The sequence below is a fragment of the Amphiprion ocellaris genome, chromosome 5 (genome assembly GCF_022539595.1).
Source record: "Amphiprion ocellaris isolate individual 3 ecotype Okinawa chromosome 5, ASM2253959v1, whole genome shotgun sequence".
Classification (NCBI taxonomy): Eukaryota; Metazoa; Chordata; class Actinopteri; family Pomacentridae; genus Amphiprion; species Amphiprion ocellaris.
Window position 1 is genome coordinate 22,801,463 of NC_072770.1, and position 14,692 is coordinate 22,816,154.

Genomic DNA, 14,692 nt, shown 5'->3' on the forward strand with positions numbered 1-14,692 from the left:
GTTTGGAAGAATATACCATCCTAAACATCCTTAAATGTAGACTAAAAGACGGTTTGGAAGAAAATTCCACCTAAAATACTCCAATGTTGACCTAAAAGGTGATTTTAATGGTATATTCCACCTAAAATTCACTACTGTAGACCTTGGAGGTTGGTCTGATGGTATATTCCACCCAACATCCTTGAACATAAACTTAAAAAGTTCATTCAAAGGAATAGTCCACCTAAAATCCTTCAATGTAGACCAAAAAACCTTGGTGTAAAAGGAGTATTCCACCTTAAATGTAGACCTAAAGGATGGTTTGGAGTAATATTCTACTCTAAAATCTTCCAATGTAGACCTAAAAAGTTGATCTGATGGTATATTCTACCCAACATCCTGGAACATTTACCTAAAAGGTTGGTTTAATGGTATATTCCCAGACGAATCCTTGAACATTGGGCTTAATGGTATAGTCCACCCAAAATACTTGTACATATACCAAGAATTCAGTTTAAAGGAAATGTAGACCTAAAAGGATTGTTTAAAGGAATATTTAAACAACTATTTTCATTATTTAATAATCTGTTATCAGTCAGAACCCTGGAAAACTTATTTTCATCAGTTTTTTTAGTGGAAGTCACAAATAAAGGAGCTCTTGGTTTTTCCCGGCGTTACTGAGTCCAAAGCTGCTGTTTCAACACAGACACGTTCACATGCATCCACAAACCTCTCAGCACTCAAACACCCACAGACAGGCGGCCGGCTGGGCCGAGGCTTGGCGGCGTCCTCAGACCCACGAGTTGGGGAGTCGGTGAACTTGTTGGTCCGGTTTGAAGGCCTCTGTGTGGTTCAGTAGAAGTCCACGTAGTCGGTGTTGGCTTTGAACCGCAGCGACTGGCCGCCATCAGGTGGACCGGCTCGTCCTCGTAGGACTCCTCCTGTAGCCTTGAGGGAACCACAGGAACATTCAGTAGCTGTTGGAGTTCTTCCTGTCAGGCTCGTGGTAGAACGGCTCTGAAGAATCTTGTACTTGTCTTATCTGGAACAACCTAACAGCCTAAACTGTTAACAGCGGTGTAAAGAAGCAAACACACAGGCATTGATTAGGACTCAAACTAGATTTATTTTAGAAAACAAATCAACTTAGAGGTATTTTTTCACACATGTGGCTGAATAGGAGGCCGTCCAATCAGATTCGAGGTCTTCACTCTGTAGGTTGGTTGTTCGGTGAGACTCTTGGACCTCCATCAGCTGACGTGGATGTTTGATGGTCTTCTTCTCTAGTGCCAGATGATTCATCCATGAATTCAGCAGCTACAGACTGAAATGAAGCTCATGCTGCCGTTATTGAATTCCTGTTCCAGATCAAATGTTCAGAGTCCACCTTGAATGCAGCCGTCTGCTGTCTGATAGTTTTTCTCATTGTAGTCTTCAATAAAGTCTTTTTCCTCATGTCAGGATGTGGTGAGACTCTTTCTCAGTCGCTGCAGACGTCCCTCATTGTGCATCTCCAGAGAAGAAACAGAAAAACTGGTCACTGCTTCAGCATCACAAACGCTCTCCAGCATTGAGAGTGTTTTAGGAATTCATTCATTGTGTTGTGAACTTTGAAGGAGCAGAAACTTTACAGCTGCCAAAGATATGAGCTCCAATTCTGTATGTTTTAGGAAATGAAGTTCATCAAATGAACACTTGATTATTGCTGATAACGCTCATTAAATTCCTGAAGAAATCCAACATAAAAACCTGTAAACTCTCAGGCAGCTTTTGTTAAAGTTTGTCTATAATTCTATCATCATGTTCTGAAACCAGGACTCTGCAGAAGTTCCTTCAATCAGATACTTGTGTGTTTCTATTTAAGGCCTCAGGTTTGAACGTACAGCAGAGGATTAGAAAGGAGTGATTTTAATATTTAAATCAGTCCAGTAAATGTTTGGTGTGAAAATTATAAAAATTTACATAAATTATGATATTCTAGAGTCTTAAGTGGAATATTTCTAACATTAATCTTTTTGTATTGTGCTGATAAACAACAATAACCCGACTTTCAGATAATATTTGTTGTCTGTGATTGTGAGACTAAATTCCTCCACATTCTGGAACTGGACTGAATTTCCCAAAATGGAAACATGGGCAGAATTTAACACTCATGTATCCATGGCAACGCTAACGTTTCTGCTTCTTAGCAAAGTTCACAACACAAGTAAAGATTTTAATGTAAAACTTCAGGGATGACTGCTAACCATAAGTATTCTGACCAATACTTCATGATCAATATCAGGACAGATGTTACAACTCCAGCTGTTCCATTACACTGCAGTTATTCACAGAGAAATTAAAACATCACATTCCTCATAAAAACTAGATGGGACTTTTATTAAATTAAGTGTTGGTAAATAAACAGTGTAAAAAGTGCAAAGCAGCTCCATTAAATCAGGAGATGTGAGACTTCCACAGCATGGATCACCATCTGCTGTGTTGAATCATAGCTGAATGTCAGAATGAACTGAGATAGAAAAGCTGCTTTGAGCTGCAACATTACGGTCTGACAATCCAACACCATCACAGTTTTCATCTGGTTGTTTTGCTCCAACATGCTGTGAAGTTCAGTTTTTACCTGAATCAATACAGAGATTCTATTTTCAACCAAGACTGGAATAAAAATTAGAATGTTATGAGGTTATTAATGCAACTAAATCCTTTCAGGTGGAAGGATTTACTTCTAAGTTCTAATTCAAGTTTCAGTTGGAGCACATTGCATTCACAAAGAAAAACAGCGAAACCTTCATAGCAACATTTAATAAATCTAAAGCTTCCTTGTTGGCACATTGGTGGAGTTTGTTACTGAGCATCTGAACCTTAAATCCAGTGAGACGACCATCTTCAGTCGAGGCCAGTCAGAGAACTTCAAGACCTTCCATCAGCTGGACCAGATGTGGCATCATCTCCCTCTGAACATCTGGATGACAGGAGAAAAGACAGAAATCAAACACAGATCACAGAAATACAATTTATTCACTTTCATCATTTTATAAAAGTAGCATGAACTTTATTAAAACTTGACAATATCAGTAATGAAAGTAAATGTTTTTATCTCGTGTTGAAGCTAAATTTAAAGTCAATTTTAATGACAATTTATCCTGAGAGGAGTGAGAATGGAGCTTTTCTTTCCTTTTTAGAATATTCCCTCAAAATATTCTGTTTATTATTGGCTTTAGAAGCATTTTTCTTTACTTATTTATTTTTAGATACCGTAGACTGATGCACTTTGCTGGTTTGCAGATAATTTCATGTACAATGACAATAAAGATCTTCTATTATAACATATTTTGCTAAAACAAGAACTGCAAACCTTCTCAACCATCTCTCAGGCTGCAAAATTCCAACTGCAACCAAGAATTATCGGATGTACTTATTATTATCTTTACTGGACCAGCCCTGGATTTAATAAAAATCTGTATATGGATATGATTTTCTCTGATGGGACCACTATGGAAGCTGTAGTAACAATTAACTATCCCTTGAAGGGAAAGATTAGGTCTTCTTCAGGTGGATAAAAAAAAATGCTCTTCCTTAAAAAAAAACCCAAAAACAAACAAAAAACTGCATAGAATAAAGTAAATCTCTTCTGCACTGCACACATACTACACTTTTGTATAACTCTGGATGTCAGAGTAAAGGCAGACAGATCCACTGATCAGCCACAACATTCTGACCACTGACAGCTGAAGAGAACAACATCCATCATCTTGTTCTAATGCAACCTTCTGCTGGGAAACCTTGACATTCATGTGGCTGTTTGACATGTACCACCACCTAAACACTGCAGGACAAACAACCCCCTAGTCTCCATGGCAACAGCAGTCCTTGATGCCAGCTGCCACCCTCAGCAGGACAAACTAAACTGCTCAGGAGTGGTCTGAGGAACACGACAGAGCTAAGCTGTTCACCTGGGTTCCACACTCTCCACATTCAGATCTGATGGAGCATCTGTGGGATGGTCCAGGATCAGCCTGGTCTAGGTAGGACCCACCCTGCAACCCACAGGATCCACAGAATCCACAGGACATCCTCAGAGGTTCTGATGAATCACTGGGTCAGAGGAGTTTTAGCAGCATAAAGGGATCAACACAGTATTAGTCAGGTGGTCAGCATGTTATACTGTTATATTGTCATGCTGATTATATGATCAGTAAATGTTACCATCAATTATAATGTCGACATTGATCAGGAAAAAAACAACAACTATCAGTTCATTCAGAAACTGTGGGGTTAAACCTAAAATAGGGTTGTCAAGGTTAACCGGTTTTACAATAACCACGATTATAAATAGATATTCGTCACATTTTTCACAACCACGATTATCTGTAGAAAAGCCTCGCGAGAGGTGCAATGCAAGAAGCGTGAGCTGCGCTGAGTAGAGAGTGGCTCCTTGGCCTGTGCGCGTGCTCCTGTCTAATCGGCATCACTGCGCGCACACACACACGCACAGAGAGAGAATTATATGATCAGTTATGACAGATTCTTTACTCGAAGTGTCCCTAATATTGTGGCCGCTGTGCGCAATGAGGTTGCCAAGATGGGACTGTCCGCCGCACGCGCGGTAACTGTCGGTTCCGAAGTCAGCGGTCCGGCGGCCGGGCCGCCCCGAGGACCCCCCACGCCCCGAGTTTCCTCCCGGAGCCAAAACAACCGGCGGGTCGGGAGCTCCGGTTCCCTCCTGCGCTCCCGTTCCCCACCCGTCGCAGCCGGGCTGCTTTCCTGCGTCCGAAGGCGAGGGGAAGGCGGCGGGCCGCGGCGGGTGGGGAATGGGAGCGCAGGAAGGAACCAGAGCTCCCGACCCGCCGGTTGTTTTGGCTCCGGAAGCCCGTGCCCTCCTCCGAAGATGCTGTCGGCCCGGTCCCCTCAGCAGGGAGTGTGGTCCGGGAAGCCCCGCTGCCCGCTGACAGTGGTAGTGGAGGAGACAGTAACCTCCAGGACAGGGAGGCTGTCTGTCTGCCTGGACCTCCTGTCAGACTCTAGAGGTTTCCCTGGGAAATGATCCGGGTGTTTTGATTAATTGTTGTTAAATTAGTGGTGAATTGTTTATATAAACGTTTTAGTAAAAATAAATAAGACTCCCATTTATCCTTTTTTCTGTAGTTATATTGTCTAAAATTGTGGAGGATATTTAAAGCTTAAAATGAAGTGTTTTTAGAATCTTTAAATGTATTCTTTTTATGTCTTTTTGTTTTGTTTGATTTACAAAGTAAACACTACGTTATCAACCATACATTAAATTGCAACATTCCATAATACATAAAAGTCTCAAAGAGGCACTTCACTAGAACCAATAAATACATATTGAACATAAATAAGTAGTAATTATACATCATTTACATGATTCCCAGACTGAATAGTTGCTGTAATGTGCCTGCCAGTTTTTGTAAGCATATTTTTGTCTAAATTAAGGCAGTATTTGCTAATTTTTTTCCTACATCATATAAGCAGCAGCACTCATATATAAATAGAGCATTTAAATCCAATCCATGTGATCAGTATCGGTAATCGGCATTCAAGGATGATCGGTATCGGTGACCAGCAGCAAAAAACCTGATCGGCACATCCCTAATTATTATTAATATTGTAGAGAAAACAGCACAGTTTTTAATGCCAATCTTATAATTTTATTTTGTTTTAATGATGGCAGCTAAAGAAGCCTTTAAGTTCCTCAAGTTAATGACTGTTTTGTAATGCAATTTGCACTTTTATTTACTACAAAGACGTGTTGGAACAATTTATTTTATTTTATAAGAACAGTAAATGTTTAAAAGTTTAAGTATTATTAAAGAGTTTATTTAAATACAAACACTGGGTTTTTTTCTTTCATAATGTCGATAATCGTGAATAATCGTAAAATCGCAATATTTCCTTCCACAATAATCGTGGCTCAAGAAATTGAAATCGTGACAACCCTAACCTAAAAACACAGACCTCAACAGCAGTTTGTTTCAAAGCAGAACACCAGCCGGTTTTCACTAAAGAAGCTTTCAAAGCAACAATTAAATGACAGTTTTGTTCTCATTAAGTTCAGAGTCAGCCAAAATAATGTATACACACATCAGGAAAAGAAAAAACTTTTATAAATATTTCATTTGTATAAGTACTTCTATACATACAGAATCCTTTCTAAGTTTGATCAAATCACGATAACTCTGTGTCCTGTTGTACGACGTTTTCCCAACAGATGGCATTACCCTCATGAAAGGAGCATCAACAAGTGACGTCTACAACACAACAGAAATGTCTGGAAGCCAGTGGCCACCACTTTGAGCACCTCTTGTAATTGTAGAGGCCAAAGATAACTTTTATTAATCTCGTGATGTCTGAATAAATTTGGTATTGAAATATTTATGCAAGTTTTTCTTTTCCTGATGTGTGTAAACATTATTTTGGCTGACTCTGTATAATGGGTTTCTGACAGGTCACCAGGCAACATCTTTTTATAATAATCACAAACATACCTGCATTCTACAGGAGTGATTTTCCTCATGTGCAGGTAAAGATGTGTGAGGAGCTTAGAGATGACAGGAGCAGGAGTCATCCTCACTAATTCAGCTTCCACCTAGAAACAGAAAGACCACAAAGAAACACACTGATATACGCTCAAACGTTCAACCTCACAGCCTCAAAATATCTGTTTAAGAAGTGTTGTGTTTCTAAATTCTGCTGAAACCATTGACAGACATTCTCTTACAAGGTTGTGTAAAAAGCAGCCTGTCCTCTGAGCGACTGAGCAATTTTTCTGAACAAAGTTTCTACGTGTAAATCAGCTCAACAAAAACTAAAGCCTCAGTCAGAGATAACAGGTATCGCAAATTATAAAGAACTTTCTTTGTTAACTCAGACTTTCTGCTTCAACCTCACATAAAAAGGGGAGTTTAACTCATCAGGTGACTGAAAATGAACGGCTTGTGCAGTTCTAGATCCAAAAGGAGGATGTTTCAACTCATGTTTTACTACAAATACATACAGTAATAAATAAATACAATGGCTGGTTGTTAGTTTATTCACTATTAATGTCATTCTATATACTGGATTGAACTTGAGCAGTGGAAGAGAGAAGGAATTTAATGAAATTATAGAGATTCAGAGAGGTAATGTTGCGCAATGTTAAGGGCGGTTTAATTCAAACCAGCTGAACGTTAAACTTCAGTGCAGCTCAACTGGTTTCAATTAACCTTAAAGTAGAATAATTTTTTTAAAAGCTAAAATACACAGCAGAGAAATACAGGTTGAGAAGGTCATTCTAATAATGAGGACAGCTACTGCAGCAACTAACACAGGTGTTCAGCGGTAAGTTAGCCACCTGTGTTAATTAGCCCGCTAGCTAACTTAGCCGCTTAGCTAGCTAACGCGTCCGGACCAACTGCTCAAATACAACAAAACACAACTCTTCACAAGTCGCTGACTTAACGTACAACAAAATAACGCTACAGGTTAGAAGTATTTATCTTCTTACCGTGTTTTACTCCAAAAACAAGGTCAACAGCAGCCAGAGATGCTACCAGACGTGCCGACCACAGATACACATAGACTACATACGCTAGCGCGCTGTCTCCTATATTATCTATGGTCTGACCAGTCGCTGCTCTCTGGCTCTCAGTCAGTCTGACCAATCACTGCTCTCTGGCTCCGCCCTCTGAGAATCTTGCTGTCGTTTGGCTCCACACTTGCTGATGACCACTTCCGGTCTCAGAAAATGAAAAAACTGACCTTTTTTCGTTTCTGTCTCTTACTGATTTTATTTTTTATTTTATTTTGTTATTCTAAATATAAAACGAAAATCAAAGCATTTTAAAAAAAAATCGTATATCCCTTTTTGATCATGAAAACGAAAAACGCCTTGTATTTCGATTTTAATTTTTGTATTTTAAAACGAAAATCGAATAACCACTCGTTTTTTGTTTTTCAATACCCGTTTCAGAACGGAAAATCCAATTACCAGATCCGTACACGGACCGTTCTGGTGATGAATTTATTGTGTTGTGTTTGTGTGTGTGTTTTTCTTAAAGCAAAATGTCAAAAAAAAGAAAAATATATATATATGCTGGTTTCAGCTTTCAAATATGAAAATGTGGTGTTTTCTTCTGTATAAAACCATTATATCAGAATATGTCACTTTGAGCTTTAGGAATCTTGGATGGCCATTTTCCACTATTTTCTTACATTTTCTTGACTGATTCATCAGCCAAGGAAATATTCTGCATAATAACTGATAATAAAATTAGTGGCAATGTTGGCCTACATAGTTTGGATCATGAAAAAAAAAAATCAAAGTAACCCTTTTTTTTTTTTGACTGAATGACACTTGAACATCAGAAAGAAATTCACTTTTTACTCAGACCGATTGGGCTTTTTTGTAGTTTTTACCCACCTGTGTGCAAATGACAACACAACCAAAGCTGTCAGAACCTGAAATGATCCTTTGCCTTTCAGATAGATGAGGACTGTATTGATTATTCAGGATAAACAGAGAAGCAGGTTGTAGGGAGAAGACAAGTCTACAGAGGGGGGATGTTTTCCATCCAGATGCATTTCTTTCTACTTCAGAAACAGAGATACTGACGCGAAACTCGTGAATCTTCATTTCCTTTGCAAACTCTGGTCATTAACTTGTGTTGGGCTGCGCCTGTCCCAGCCACGATCGGAGACACAAGCACAGTGATGTACGACGGCCATTAACGCCTCAGAGGAGGCAGAAACTACTTGAAGATGCCAGTCACAACCAACACACACAAACCCGACACATCCTGACTGTATGCGCGCCATCTGCTCTCTCCATACAGCAAACTTTCGAAATTTTACTTGAACACCTCCATCTGTTTCATTACATTACGTCGTTCCACTAAGTTTGTTCTCACTTGCCGATCCATCGGTCTCGGACCAGCAACATCAACCACCTTGTAACTATAAAAAAACAATGTAAAATTCAGCCAAATACCCTCAAAGCAAATGTCCTATATAATAATATGGTGCATTTAACTATAGTATCATGTCAGTGAGTCAATTGATCAGTAATAGTCTGTGTGGATATGAGACCATTCATCGAACATCAACATCAGGTCAAAATCAATATGTCCAATGCTTTGGTTTACAGTATAATTAACCTGCAAAACTGATATTTCATGCAAGCCCCAGTTATACTTTGTATTTTATGCTAGTTAGCAAATGTTACCATGTTAACAAACAGCACTGTAAGGATGTTATCAGTGGCTTTTCACTTACAGTATCACTTTGTCCAAGTAGAGCCTCACGGAATGAGCAGCATGGTTGCACAATCTTAGATGATACAGTAGTCCAACATCCCCAAGTCTTAGATTTAAACTAGATTTATCTTTAAAAAATGACATAATATTTCTCAGCAGTGCACTAACTGATTCCATTTGTATGAAAGGATAACACTTGCAGTATTGCTTTGCAGTTCCTCTCAGCTTTGTAGAGCAATTCAAAGTCAAAACTCTTCAAAAGTCACTGCACGTTACCACTGTGGCACCAGCTGACAGATGGACAAAGTTAACAAGTAGCTGGTGGAGCATTAAGTAGCCAGTGGAGACCAAAACAGAGCTAAAAGGTAAACATTGGCCCTACTTTTGAGAGCTGAAGTGAAAAATAAATGCCCATTTTGCCCCATTTACAGTCTGGCAGATGTAAAAAAGATGGAACTTAACTTAACAGGTGATATATGATGTCAGTGTTGTGTTAATAATTGGTTTCTGCTGCTGTCCATTGGCTAGCAAAATCAGTTAAAGCAGGCTTAGTAATAAAAGTAAAAAGTGTTCCAACTGCTCATTAAGTTCAGTGATTTTTGACTTGCAAATTATCCTCCAGCTGAAAAGTGAATTGCAGGTTTGTAAAAATATTACCAAAGCTGAGTGACAAGGAAATTTACTCCTTTCACACATTTTTCATTTTTGACTAATTACTTAATTGTTTCCTTAAAACCTGTATAATCACGCTGTTCTAGTGGCCATGAACAGACAATGACGGAAATGATCCTGTAATGATTTTAGATGGAAACGTTATTGGTTTAAAAGATTTTCCATGAGTAGTAAACACAGCTCTTGTCTATGATAATAAGGGTGAGGTGGTTGATAATTAACAGCATTTTTTGAAACCAGCCTGAATATGGAAAAGGACTGAGAGTGATAGATGAAGAATCAGAGCAATAAATACGTTGTGCTTCAAGGACTGGCTGGAAAACACGAAGAATCTTGTGGGAAAGGACAGCAGATGCGTATTATTTGTAAAACCCCAACATATAGAGCTTGAATAGAAGATGGAACACACGTGTGGAGAGCAACACCTGAAGAATCTCTCCCATGCAGTGGAATAACCTTGAAAGAAGATACAGATAATAACAGTGCAAATACAGCTTTTATAGAGCATGACTGACATTTGAGGCTATCACCTTATTCACCCTACATAAATTTGCACTTAGAGGGAGAGAAATGAGTGAGAGGCACTCTGAGAGACAGACACAAACACATTCAGGGCCTGGATGGAATGACATGAACTCAAAGAGGATTTTAAACCTGAGGAAAGTAATAAACTTCTTCAAAACAAGCCCCACTGTTTCCCAGATACACACAGCGAGCATCTGCACCACCGCTGAACAAAGCCTCGGACTATCAACCAAACAGCACAGTCTAATCCCATTATACACTCCCTCTTTGAGTCCGGCTTTACACACACTACACACACTCTATGCGACCAGGCTTAACCACATCAGAGGGACTCACAGTCATTCATGAACATGGGAGGATAATTAAAAAACACAATACTGGATTTTTTTTTCAAAGTGATTGTAATAATTAGTTTTTTGTGGGAGCTTTTTTGTAGAAGACAGTGTTCACGAGTGTATAATGTTTTATTTATTTTATTAATTGACAGATCAGTTCCTTTCATGTAGGTATCCACGAGTTATGAAGAAATCTCTCCTGTTAAGTCGGTGACACATCCAGGTATTCAGTGTAATGTCCAGGAAATGAGGAGCCAATCAGCTCAGTCACTTCATACAGTCTGCAGCAATTTTCTCCCATATTAGAGCACAGAATGCAATTACAATTCAGAGATGGAAAAATTATGAAGTGGCTTTTTATTAGATTCTTGGATAAAGGAATCATTTCATGTTACGGAAATATGCTTGTTAGAGTTGAATGAAAGGATGAGCATCACCCTTGCATCTGTTTAGTGGTTAGCGTAGCTTGGCATAAAAGGGAGAACAGCTGGCATGAATCTGTCCAAAGGTAACAAAGTCTACCTTTACCAACATCCTGCACTTAAGCCCCAAATGGAATTTATTTTACACTTCAGTTATTTTCTTTCTTTCTTTCTTTTTTTTCTTTTTTTTTTTTACAGGTTAAACAAATCTGATATATTGCTTGAATTAGTGAGCTTTAAATTCTGTTACTTTTGGACAGAGACAGGCTTGCGGTTACCCCCAGTTGAAGTCCTTGTGCTAAGCTAAGTTAACTGGCTGCTAGCTATGGCTTTACATTTACCTTACATTTTATGATTTTGAATGGCATAAACATTGTCATCTAATTTGGTAAGAAATAGCAAAGGTGTATTCTCTTCAAACATTTTCAAAAATGACATTGAACTGACCAAGTATTTAACTTAGTTTTAATTCTTTGAAAGATATCCACAAACTGTAAAACAAAACAAAACAAAAATAAACAACAACAACAAAAAAAAAAAACCCAAAAATCAAACAGCAATATTCTGGCAGCTGGGGTTTCAGTATTTTTCCCCAAATAAAATACATACATGTAAAATTACAGAACCAATACTTCTTTTTCTGTTATTTGTCACTATAAGTAATTTTAGACATATGTTTACAGTAATAAACTTGGATCTTGAAGCAATATTTCTGAAATTGTAATATATTTTGTGAAAATACAACAACAGGCTCGTGTAAAAAAAAAGAGAAAAAAGTTTTCTTTGGAGATATGGAAATCTTATTATCTTTTAAAAGTTTTACACTGTTATTTACATTAAACCTGTAAACGAATTGTTTATTTTATATAATGGAGTTTTGTAATTCCATTGCTATTTTGAAATATTTCAAAAATATATGGAAAGACAAATGTGTAAACTTTTAAAGTTTTTAAAAAATACATTATTATTACTATTATTTACAGTGTTAGCTAGTTGGCTTTGAGAGTTCTGATTGAAACATAAGGGGTTTCTGTTCTGTTCTGTATCAGGTTCAGTTGGTTTTTTAGGATTTGATATTCTTTTGATTGTTGTTTTTCATCCAGGGTGACTATTGAGCTACCAATCCATGTTTGTTTAAAATAAACCCTGTACTACATCAGGAATCATAAAATGGGTCACTTCTTGTGCAAAACAAGACAGACTGTCCATTGGATAGACAGTTTCTCACAGTTAATAACAACTGCAAAAGAAACATCACTTTTATGGAAACAGGTTACATCACAAAAGCATGGTTTAGCAAAAGAGGACATGTATTTATGAATTTACATTCACATTTGCACCCACTTTCCCTTCATCTCCATGCTGCTTATGATCCTCACTCTCACTTGGTCTTCTTCTTCTTTGATTCTTTGCTTTTTGCAGTCTGCTTTGTCTCTCTCCACGGGAGGAAGTTGTAGGAAACCAGAGCTGTGATGAGGAAAGTCGCCATGCCAGTGTACGAACCAATTACCAGACAGAGCGGCTGTGCCAACACGAACAGACAGAACACGTTCATTGATGCCCGGTCGTTCAGCTCCACCCGATCGTCCTGCGTGGCTTTCATCACTCCAAAGAAATACATCAGCGCCACGGCTGGATAGAAGGCCAGTTCCTGCATCATTATGACAATGAGGAACTCCCACGCACCGGAAAGCCTTTGGATTTAACATACACACATGTTGGACAGTAGTTTGTGAAGCCCACTTGAGTAATGACTTAGTATTTTTTCAGTATTTTCAGAGAAACACTCACCCAGATACAATTTAAACTCGCTCCCAAACAGAAGCACCTCTGAAGTGTGAAGGTGGATGTGACAGAAAAACAGACTTAGACCTTTGAGCCTCAATAACAACAGTCCTGTCAAACATTATCCACCTAATGTGCTCCTTATCAGGAAAGTTGTTACCATCACAACATAATCTGGAATTGTTTTTTTTTCTTTTAAGGTAAAGAACGTTATTATATACTAGAGCTAACAAAACCAATTGCACTTTGCTTTCACAAAAGCTACACGTAGCATTCCTCGACAGTTCTTACAACACATTTGAGTGACCTTCATCTTCAGCTCATGGATGAGTTGACTGACATGAACTGTGCGACGTCATAAATTATGTTGTAAAAACCTGAGCTGTTCTTTCACTTAGAAAATATTTTTTCACATTTGAGTCATCTGAAATAAGTGCCTTCAATCACACAAAGGGGAGAAGTATTTGTTTTCTTGAATGTAAACTTAAGCCTTGGAACAGTTTTACATATTGTGACTTACACTTAGTTTCTTTCTAGTAGACAGTTATATTACATGACAAGATCGATACCGCTCTCATGTCTGTACATCAAATACAAAGCTGCTACCAAAAGACAGCATCATCGAAACAAGATGAAACACTAGTCTGCCTCTTCTAAAAATGAGCCTATTCTAAAGTTCAGACATTTACACACTATACAGCTTTTACATGCTGGAACTATTTCTTGACTTGGCTAAATGAAAAATGCAAAAAAAAAAAAAAAAAAAAAAAAGAATAAGGACACATTGTATCTTTGGTCCATTATGCATAAAAACTAAATTTTGGTTGGACTGGAACTATTGTTTGTGGAGACGTGCTTTCAGTACGTAGCTGAGTATGTAACCTTTCAGTTAGTAAGATTTAAAAGCTAAGGTAAAGCTACCTGTTTCTGCTTGCTTCCTACAGCACATTGATCACCGAAACAAAACTGTATACACCTGTAATTTACAATCAGCCTAACTGCATGTATACGGTTCTAAAACTTTCTTATTCTTTTACCGATGGACATTGTCTTATGGATCCAAATGGAAAAGAATTGCAAGAGAAACCAATGACGACAGACAGAGAGAGGAGGCTGCATCAGACCTGAAGTACCGCATTTAATTTATCAATAATTTGCCAATAAAAATACAGATACTAAACCTCAGCCTTAGTGTTATTATATCTTCTCTAGTTGGCCTCAAACCTTAACCTTTTTGACCCCTAAGGTAACTTTTCAACAATTATACTGAGCTACATGAAAGCTACTCTACTAACATGAAATAGTTCCCCCGCAAAAAAGATACATTAAATTTAAAAAAAAAGAAGATAATAAATGATAACCGAAGAGCTCAGGATTGTTCTTACTTTCACCATCTTCCACCAGGGCACTATGTGTGTCTGTACTGGTTGTGTTTTGCAGGTGCTGGATGGAGGGTCATCAGCTGCCTGAGCCACACCTGGGCCCACTGTGCTATGTCCTATAAAAACCTCCCTCACTTTGCCCTCTCGCTCTTTCACCATGACAGGAGCTGCCCTTCTCCCTGGCAAACACAGCAGCAGCATGGCTTTGTTTTTGTTTAAAGACAGACACACATCTATTGACACACATCCATGCATGATCTGCATTGTTGATATGCTGATACCTACACTTGATATAATTTGATACACATTTTCATTCATTTCTGGGTAAAATAAACATTTTT

General features: G+C 38.3%; 2 long non-coding RNA genes across 2 annotated transcripts; both read right to left on the bottom strand.

The window, feature by feature from the left end:
• Positions 1-1,103: 1,103 nt before the first annotated feature.
• On the bottom strand, positions 1,104-7,555 carry LOC129348908 (uncharacterized). Its single transcript, XR_008601656.1, has 4 exons — positions 7,484-7,555; positions 6,486-6,586; positions 1,367-2,941; positions 1,104-1,303 (listed from the first exon to the last, which is right to left on the bottom strand). It is a non-coding gene; the product is annotated as an uncharacterized LOC129348908 (long non-coding RNA).
• Positions 7,556-11,631: 4,076 nt separating this feature from the next.
• On the bottom strand, positions 11,632-13,112 carry LOC129348892 (uncharacterized). Its single transcript, XR_008601633.1, has 2 exons — positions 12,976-13,112; positions 11,632-12,878 (listed from the first exon to the last, which is right to left on the bottom strand). It is a non-coding gene; the product is annotated as an uncharacterized LOC129348892 (long non-coding RNA).
• Positions 13,113-14,692: the final 1,580 nt, after the last annotated feature.